Raw genomic sequence first — 10719 nt, 5'->3', positions numbered from 1 at the left:
CTCTGCCATGCCACCCTGCCTTGGAGCCAATGGACTATGGACTGAAACCTCTATAAACTGTGAGCCAAGGATTAAACCTTTTCTTCCTGAATTTGTGGGTGTTAGGTATTGTGTCTCAGTGATAAAGAAAATAAGACAGTCGTCATAGTGTTTGATCATGGTAGCACAGAGGATGAAAAGATTACTCAGAGATGAGACTTGGTTCAAACACTGAGAGACCCAGAGGGACTATCCTGAAGAGAGCACCCAGCACGAGGAAGTCTCAAGGGAACAGTCCAGAACCAAGAACTCTCTGGATTTTATTGCAAGAAAATACAGAGGAAATAAACAGCTTTAATGAGCAATTGTGTTGAGGAACAAGGAGGTCTGCTACATGACATTCTTTAGGTTAATCTAAGCAGGTTATCAGTCAGGGTGAAGGACAATGGCCAAACCTAGCATGCTGCCCTAGTCTGAACTCCTTGCTGTTTTCAGCACTGAGAGTTCAGGACCCACATGACTTTTGCTCCATTGGTCCTTCCTTAACTCTAACCATTCATTCCATTGGCCTAGTCCCCCACAGAGAGTGACAGACATTTTTATCTTTCCTATAACCTGCTCCCTACTCTACTTGGTGTCTTCCACCCTTTTTCTCATAGATAATAGGTGATTGAATACTTGCTAAACGAAAGAATGAATAAATATGTAACTTATATGTTACTTTTTGAAACTGCCTCAGACAGTTTTCTGCAGTTCATATCTGGGTTAGGTGATTTGTTATATGCTCATCTAACATTTGATAGATTACCTATTTTTAAATTTTTGGCTTAGATCATGGTACAGCTATTTGCCTATTATCTCTCAGCTTCACATCTGTTCTTCTGTACTTCGTTCTGTTGGGTCTGGAATCTACAAAATACATTTCCCAGGTTTCCTTTTCAGTCTGATTCTTATATCCTGCCAATAAAAACACTCCTTGGCTATCAGAAGGTAGGAGGAAGAGAATCTTTCAACATTTGGCTGGAAACAGTGTGGCAGTTGCTAGTAGCTCTATTTGAAGCTGGCTGCCTATGCTAAAGTGATAGCAGGCTGGGGTGGTGACAGCCCCCAGAAGTGTCTTCCAAGACCTCCCAGCCCTGGGACAGCAGCATGGCTTTAGCACACCCACAACTGACTGCAAACATCTCAGGGCAAAATGGCAGCTTTGTCTGGCTCCTGGACTCCAGCCCAGAAGTTTGGGCCTCACCCCTTCTTCCTGATTCCCTCTCCAGCCTCCTTTCTGCTTCCTTTTGCTCTTTTAGAGCATCACTGTCACAACTTCCCTGTGTTCCTCTTCTGGAAATGCATTATGGGGATTTCTCTTCTCTTAAATAGTTCCTGGCTGAGAGAAACTAATTTATTTCTTCAAGGAAGAGACTGTCTTATTCATTCTTTAACCCTACTGCCCAGTATTCTACACAAAACACACTAACCTTATAAATGTGGGCATGTAGAAAGACTGTGGAATAATTCTTGGAAAGGTTTTCTTTTCTTTTGATAAGTCTGTATGGGATAAAAGTATTAAAAATTATATTCGCTGTACCTCCATATCCTATCTCAGCCTCCTCGCTGCTCTCTATTTTGGTGGTTTGCATGGGACTGATTCCCATTCATGGGCCCCAAGTATGGGCATATGACCCAGCTGGCCTAATCAAAGTTCATGCAGGGAATCTTCTGGAACTATTGGGAAAAGGGGTCTTTTTGCTTTGACCTGTGCTGCAGATTGACTATAAATACATTTCTGGGGGGAAAAAAACCCCTTGGCTCAAGTCTCTTGAGGCCAACATGTGTAAGAAAATGAAGTTTTGGTTATTTTCATAGCCACAGAGAAAAATTATATTCATAAAATCTTAGTTGTGGATACTGCCAGTGACCAGGCTGCTGAGGTTATTAAAGTCATTTTTCTATATTAAATGAATATAAGAAATGGTAGGTACTGTGGGATGAAAACTACAATCTGTTTCCAGTGATCTTGAGGGAGTATCCTAACTGTATTGAGGTGTGGCCATGAATACAGGGTCATCTAAAGGTTATGTAGCAGAGAATCCAAGATGTTTCAGAAAGGATTGACATTGCTATGGAGATGTGAGAAAGATATCAAACTAAAAAGGAAGCAATAGTTTAATCCCTTTGTGGGCCTACAAAACAGTACATCAAAATGCCCCACCACTTGGGAAACTGTCAAATTTCTTGAGCATTTTTTCGGATATCCACTAGGCCAAATCATTCTTCCGCTGTCTGGCTCTCATCTTGGATTTACAAAGTAAGAGAAAAGGCTAGCCCTTAGCAAAGCTGTATCAGTTCTTTTTGGGTGCATTTAAATTAAGAAATATATATTGAGCTAAATGTGGTGGCTCACACTTGTAATCCCAGTACTAGGGAGGCTGAGTGAGGAGTGAGGATCACAAGTTTGAGACCAGGCTGCACTGCAGAGGGAGAGCCTGTCTCAAAATAATAAAAACAAAAATACAAAATAAAATCTGAACAGGGTTCCATGTTTCAGTTCTGAACAAAGTTTTTTACACACAAAGTTGCCCAGGATGGGTTCAAACTTGAGATCCTCCTGCCTCAGCCTCCCAGACTGCTGGGATTACAGATTTGTTTGCACCATCTTACCTGACTAGCTTCTATTAAGAAAAGACTCAGTTTGAAAATGTAGGGCCATAGTGCTTATCTCAGAGGATTGTGATGACAAGGATATGCATCAGCATATGCTCCTGGAGGCCAGGGTGAATGTGAAGGAATATCCCAGCTCTTCCTGGAACATGGGTCATCTAAAGGTAGCAAAAAGCATAGCTCCATCCCCTCATCCGCTTCATGTCACTGTAATGACGTGCCCAACACAGGCTCCTTCTGAAGTATGACAGGTCTATTTTGGCTTATGGTTCGGGAGGTTCACGTCCAAGATCAGGAGGCCATACTGGTTTGGTCCTCTGGTGAGGGAGCTGGATGGTAATGTGGGGAGTGTATGTTGGAGCAAAGTGCTCACATTTCAGACTGGGGAACAGGGTGGGGTGGGGGAAGGAAGCGGGGAGAGAGGCAGAGTGCCTGAGACAGAGACTTGGTCCCACAATTTCTTTCTGGAGCACATTCCCCAGTGACCTAAGAGCCCCCTCCAGCCAAACCCCCTTAAGATCCTACCCTCAACAGTGCCAGCCTGAGCCCAAGCCCTTATTATACTCAAGCCACAGCATCCACCCTTCTTGCAGTCCTACTTTGAGCAAGTGGGACTTGTCACTTGTAACTGAGAGCCCTGACTAACACAATCATGTGACTGAGTGTGTATTGTTTTGTAGAGTACATATTTTGAATGTATTAGCATAAGCAATAATTGAAAGTGAAAAGAATCTTAAGGAAAATGTTATGTCAAAATGAGCTTTAAATGATGGCAACATCATCTATAAATAGTTCACAAAATACAAATTTTCACTATGTATTTTGGAATTAGAAATTTATGTCCTTGAGCCCTTTATACCATTTAGACAATTCCAGCCACACTCCCAAGAACACATGTTGGTGGGGAAGCCTTTCATGGTACAGAGAGAAGACATCGATACAACTGGCATTAAGGGCACACACAAAGCATTAGCTGAGCATGGTGGTCCATATCTACGATCCATCGCAGCACTCTGGGAGGCTGAGACAAGAAACTGCAAGTCTGAGCTCGGCCTGGGCAACTTAGTGAGACCCTGTCTCAAAAAAGGGCTGAGGACGTAGATCAGTGTGAAGGCCTGAGTTCAATCTGCACACACACACACACAGAAAGATAGCAATCCATGTAAGTGAGCCCCTGGTGTCATCAAAAGTTCAGTTGTGATCCTCTGGGCAGGAAGTGGCAGCCTATATTGAGACAGACTATTGAAACAATAAGGAACTGTCACATTGTATTATTTTCTATGGCTACTGTGACAGAAACCACAAACTGCATGGCTTGAGCAACATCAATGTATATTCTTACAATTTTGGAGGCTAGAAGTCTGAGATCAAGGTGTTTTTTGTTTGTTTGGTGCTGGAGACTGAACCCAGGGCCTGCACACTGAGCTACATCCCCAGCCCTTTTTGGAGATAAGGTCTTGCTAAATTACCCAGGTTGTGCTTGAACTTGTGATTCTCCTGCATCAGCCTCCTAGGGTGCTGGGATTACAGGCTTGTGCCATTATGCCCTGCAAGTCAAGGTTTTGCTAGCTTTAATATCTTCTGAGGCCTTTCTGCTTGGTTTGCTGATAGCCACCTTCTTGGTATGTCTGCATGAAATCTTTCCTCCATGCACATGAATGTTTATACCCATACTTTCCCTTGTACAAGGACAATAGTGATCCTGGTTTAGGACCCATCCATATGGCCTCATTCTACTGTAATTATTTTACTTCAAGCCCCTGGCTCAAAATAGAGTCACATTCAGTGATACCAGAGTTATAATTTCAACATAGAAGATTCTGGGGGGACACAATTCAGCCCTTAACACATATGGAGATATGTACATATTATTATCCTTTAAAATGAAACTCATTTTTCTTTTAGAAAACACCCCAAAACAATTACTGGCAAATCTCTAAGAACTAGCATGACTGTAAGTTGATGAGTATACATTCATCTTACCAAAAAGAATAGGAAGCTGCAAAGTGGTCAGATGGGAGAGGCAAACAGATTATGCCTGGGGAAGGATGGGAGAAAGGACCCCTAGTGCAATGAATTAGCAAACTGGCCACAGACTGTGGGAATTCAGACACATAGCAGATGGACATATGATCTGGGTATAAAAGTGAAAAGTATTAGGTCAATGGATTAAATTTGGTCTCTAATTAAATTTGCTATTTGTAAAGAGATTTATACATGCTTACACCAGAATGGGGTGTTAGAGACCAACTATTCATTCAGGTTGCTCAGAAGTCAGTTCATAGCAGCTGGCAGGTCACCAACACTGGCTTGAGTCACCTCTTTTTTCTGGGGCTCAGACACATAGGATATAGTCATCTCTAGCTTGACATCTCCAGATACTGAAAAGTTTTTTTTTTTAAGCCTACAGTTTTCTTTTTTATACTTTAGTTATCCCAGCAACTGGACTTCTGAAGAAGTGCAAAAGCTATCTTCCCTATTTGTCCTTTGTAAAGTCTTTCTAAATTTTGCAAATGTAGTGTGCCCCTCAGTTTGCATGGCTTTTAAGTAGTGTAATTTCCTCACTTATATCTTACATGGTATGATTTCAAATTCTACCTCTCTCCTAGCTACTTTTCTCCATTTTGTCAAAATCTGTTTCAAAAATGCCCTGAACAGCTGGGCAGGGTGGAATACATCTGTAATCCCAGCACTCTGGGAGGATGCGGCAGGAGGATCACAAGTTTGAGCCCAGCCTGGACAACTTAGCGACTTAACGAGATCCTGTCTCACAATAAAAAATTAAAAAGGGCTAGGGATGTAGCCCTAGGGTCAATCTTCAATACAATGTGTTTCCAATTTATGAATGAGTTCCATTCCAGGAGAAAGTCCTTAAGTTGGATTCGTTCCTGAATCCGACAAAGTGAGTCTTATATACCTTTGACACAAACATATGATGTAAAGCATAAAAAAACCAAACACAAAAATATTGTAAGTAAATATTTTTCTTTTACAGTTACCTTAACATAGTGGTACAGTACTTCCATGATTTGTTCATATTATGAATGTTCATAATGCAAGGTCCATTCATATCTGTGAAAGTTTGCAACTTTAATCTTCGTAAGTTGGGGACTTATTGGAGAGAGAGGGATGAAGGGAGAGAGGCCCCTAACCAGTACTCTAGTTTGAAGAACTGAGAATGCTACTTAAATCGCAAAAATAATCTATTAAAATGAGGCACTGAATTTTTTTTAGCAGTCACTATTCTATAATTGTGGTCAAGAAACAGCAACTAGGCTAATGATTATTAATCATTTGTATTGAGTGCCATATAACAAATTATCCCCAAACTTAGTAACTGGAAACAAAAATTATCTGTTTATGAGGATCAGGAATTGAGGAGTGACTTGGGTGGGTGGTTCCAGTTCAGTCTTTCATGAATTTATTGGGTGGGGCAGAAGACCCTTAAGATTTGACGGGAGCTGAAGGACCATGTCCAAGCTTATCCATACGGCTGCAGCTGTGTGTGTGGGTTCAGTTCCACACTAAGTGGCCTCTCTCCATGCACAACCTGGCTTCCTCTAGTGCCTTTTATTACCTAATCTGAGATGTCATGGACTAATACTGCCACATACAATAGGTCACAGACCAACACTGGCAGAGGTGGGGATCACAGGGACCATGTCAGATGTGGTCTGAATTAAGCAGTTGCTCTGAGCTTGCTCCTCTCTCTGTGCTAATAGTAGCTAAGCATTGTCCATCACCATCTCTGTCCTGTCCACATTCTCCCAAGTAGGAACTATTATCTCCATCCATTTAAGAAAAGTGGTGCTAGAAAGGGTTAATAACTACCAACATTGGTGCTTAGTGAGTGATGCAGCAGAGATAATGTGCAGGGATAATTCCCGAGCAGCACACGCCTGTGGTCTCACCCAAAGCCTCACCTGTCCTGTCCACTGCTAACCCAGTTTCCCTTAGCTCATGCTTACACAAATAATTTCTGTGCATAACTGCAGGATGCCACATCATATGTCTGCCACATTATTAAATATTACAAGGTAATTTCCCCTCTTGATCACCCGTGAGTTCCCTTCACTCATGTGTCATCTACAAATCATCCTGTTTGTCCACAGGACATGATGTGAACCATTCATGAAGAAAGCAGGATGCATACATGTCTCTAGAACAGGATGCACAGTAAGATTAGAATAAAAATGTAGTGACAAAATGTAGTTTTAAAACTAGTTTAAATGTGTGCTCCATAGTCAAATCTCATCAATTTAGACATGACTGTGTAAGGAAATACTGGAATAATATGTCACCCAGCCCTTTGATGTTCATATAAAATTGGCTCAAGGCGTTTATCCACTGTTCTTCAGGAAGAACAGTCTCTGAAGTTTTTTGAAAATCACAGGGTTTTTATATTCGTTCTGTGGCAATGGCTTTGAGCTCCTGCTCCCTCTCAACCGCAGCCTTCTGGTGCTGTTCACTTTTTCTTTTTCCTGATCTTTATGGCTCAGGAGTGGGACATAGCTCCTCAGTGTTTCCTAAAAACTACTGGGAGATGACACTATTTTTTATAGCAGACTTTAGTGAATATTTGGGGGAGCTATAAGAGTTTAACATGAATGCAACAAAAACCGAGTATTCATCTTTCGTTTCTTAAGAAGCCCAGGTTGGAACACCCAGGCTGACTGGCTGACCTCGTTCCTAAAGCCGTCGTCTGTTAGTTGCCCTCACCTTACCAAGCGGCGTCTCATCTCATCTGAGCTGCTCTTCTGCAGCTCAGGCAAACTCTCATTTAATAATTTGCCCTGCTTAACAGGAATCTGAAGAGCTGTGACGGCCCAAGGTTTCCTCTCTTCTTTCAGCTTCCACCTCTATTGTCTGCCAGTCTTTATGAGTGGAAGCAAGACTTCTTTTTCTGGTATGACTTCCCCAATTTCTCTCAGATGGCAGACACGACCGTTGGTTTTGGCTTGGAGTGACATTCTCTTTGTCATCATGCTACATATACTCTTGTACCTGTAGAACTACAAGTCACTTTTCATGTTGCTAGGGACAGTCCTGGGTTCACCCGGTGGCTCGGAGTCATTTTTTATAGTGCTTCCTTGTGCTCTTGAAATGCTGTGGTCGGATCACAAATTTTAAGATCATTCTAGCCAAACAGGAGTTGATGGAACTTTGGAAATGTATCAGTAACATGAAAGCATCAAAGCAAAAGGGAAGACTAAGACTATTTGGAATAATTGGGATAAAAAGTTAGATTTCAGAAAAAAAAATGTCAGCTTACTAATTCATTTGAAAACAGTGACCTGTGATGTCTATTCTGGCATCTACAGTGTCTTACCACTATGTCTGGGCTTCGCCCCCCCCCCCCCAGTACTAAGGATTGAACCCAGGGCCTTTGCATTGACCTACATTTCTAGATCTTTTAAAAATTTTTCATTTTTGAGACAAGGTCTTGCTAAGTCACTAAGTTTCTCAGGGTGGGCTCAAACTTTGTGATCTTCCTGCCTCAGCCTCCAAGAGTGCTGAGGTTACAATCCTATGTCACCATGCTCAGCAATGTCTGGGTTTTGACAGGGAACAGAAAGCCACACAATAGAATGGAAAGTTGACCCACCCTTGTAACCATCAGGTGTCCAGAAAGACAGATTATGAGAGCTACCCAAGGAATGAGAAGCCGCCCTTCCCCACTCTGTTCCTGCCAGTACTCCCTGCACTCATTCCTAAGGAAAGAGCACATGCCCAGGAGAACAAGGTCTTGCTTGGTCTACCAAAGAACGTTCAGCAGGTAACCTTTCTGTAAGATCCCTCCAGGAGTTCACAGCTTTCCTTCCTTTGAGAGGAGTAAGGTATTGGGAGGGGAGAAGCCATGCACAGAACAGACCACATCACATAAAGAGCTCTGTGTGCTCCACTTCGAAAGATTTCACCTGAGGAGCTGGAACAGAACCAAAGACGTGGGGAAAACAGAGCAGAAGAGATTTTATGAATAGCTAGTTATCTGGGATCCTGATGGGATCATCCTGGGAGGAAGATTAATATAAAAGCAGGGTGCAGAAAAAAGCAGAGAAGTGTGGATACTGGAGGCAGGAAAATGGAATTGGTTATAACCTATCCAGATGTAAGATAACAAGAATCAGGGTCCAACAGAGTAGTAGAAACCACACCAGGTTAGTGTGATGGTGAGAAAAGGTGCCACACTGGCTAGGGAGGCAGAGGAAGAACGTTCACAGGTAAGAGGCTTGGTAGGGTTCAACTTGAGAATACATGTGTTTGTTACAGAGAGAAAGCAGGCAAGTGAGACTTTTCTGATGGTGGCAGTGAGGATTAAGAGAAAAGAAAAGGATGAGGAGGTAGAGAAGACTGCAAATAAGAACACCCACCAGGAGAGGGCCAAGTCCCAAAGTCATGACACTCAGATCACAGAATGCTGTACGTAAAAAATATCCATCTACAACTGAATGACTCCATCCATCTACCCACCCACCTGCCCATCCATCCGTCCATCCATCCATAGGAAGACTGAGCTGTGCTCAGTCAGTCATTTTCAAGAGTCATATTTGAGTCACTCTACACATATAAAGATACAGTACATTCCTTGTCCTTACTGAGCTCACAGTGCACAGTACGATGGACACACCCTTGGAACTGGCAGAAAGATGTAGTAATGCTATGGCCTGCGTCTTGATGTCCCCTCAAAGCCTTATGAGGTCATAGGCAGTGTTTTTCAGAGATGGCTGGGTCTAGTGTGATACTGGAATTGATTAATAGTGCCATGCTAGGCTCAAGGGCACTAGGACTGAGTGCGAGTGCTACCCACCCAAAGTGGTCAGGGTGAGATAAAAAGGGCGGAAAGACACTGTTAAGACCGCTTGCTTGCTTTTGTTGTCTCGTGCATTCAGTGGATTGTTTCTCCTCTGCAATGCCCCTCTGTCATATGCCACATTGCCATGGACTGAAACCGTTACAAACTGTGAGCTAAATAAACCTTTTCCCCTTTAACTTTGGGCATTTTGCCTTAAGAAAGGAGAGAAAAGAACCAAGACAATTAGGTGGGTTGGCTTTTCTCCCTTGAGCTCTCTGCTATTGCTCTCCTGTTCACAGTAAAACACCAACCAGGGCAGAATAATACAGCAGAGAAGGAAAAGCCAATCTTGTAAGCTTCAATATTATTAAATATTTGCAGTCAACAGCTTGTGGGAGCCTTGGCTTTTGGGTAACCCAAACCAAAGTTTACACCCCAAAATAATGTTAACAATGTAAGGGGCAGCCCCAGTGTCCCAAAGGAAGTGATGATCCATGGACTGGGGCAGAGCAGAAGGCGATGGGTTGAGGGCGGAAGGCTGAGAAGTTCACCTTGCCTGGGCTGCAGGACGAGTCCTTGGATGGAGACAGGACACAGACTGACAGACGGGTTTGAAGCTTGGAGACCAATGGAATCTCACTCCAAGCCACCTTTGAGAAGTAGCAACGCCCACCTTCTTCAACTCCCCTCAGGTCCATTATGTGCTCTTAGGCATGGTAAGCAAGTAATAAAGCTCACTGGTTGGGGAGTCTGAATTCACCGGGGTCAGAGAAAGGACTGAAAACCAGAGCCAGCAGGGATGTAGAGTCTGAGTTGCTGGCAGCAAACACTGACACTAGAAGGCTGGTGGGGAAGACGGCACCAGAGTGGACAGAGGTCAACTGAAGCCTGGATGCCACCTTCTCATCAATACTGGGGCACATGAAGACTACCCCTACCACAAGCCTGTAATTTACAGGCCTCACAGGCGAGAAGGGGAACCCTGAACCAATCAAGAAAAGCCTGACTGAGTTTACCATGAGTCAAACGAGAGACTCCTTGCCAGTCCCCGAAGGGCTGGGTGAGGGAAGGGGCCCGTTAGCAGTGCGTTGGAGGTCTGCTGGCAGCAGGACAGAGGTAGGGCAAGCACGAGCAAAGTCACCAGGGCCACAGCTCAGAGTGACAAACACGAGGACATGAAGTTAAATGCAATGGGTAGCAGAGATCAAGCCCAAGGCCACAAGCCCTTCCACTCACAGGGTGGGGTCTCCTGGGGGGCTGAACAAGGGACAGCGTGAGTAGGATTGCATTTC

This window comes from Heterocephalus glaber, unplaced genomic scaffold (genome assembly GCF_053883595.1).
Source record: "Heterocephalus glaber isolate CG9 unplaced genomic scaffold, H.glaber_assembly_v1.0 deba00001610, whole genome shotgun sequence".
Lineage (NCBI taxonomy): Eukaryota > Metazoa > Chordata > Mammalia > Rodentia > Bathyergidae > Heterocephalus > Heterocephalus glaber.
Note: the sequence above shows the minus strand (reverse complement) of the source record.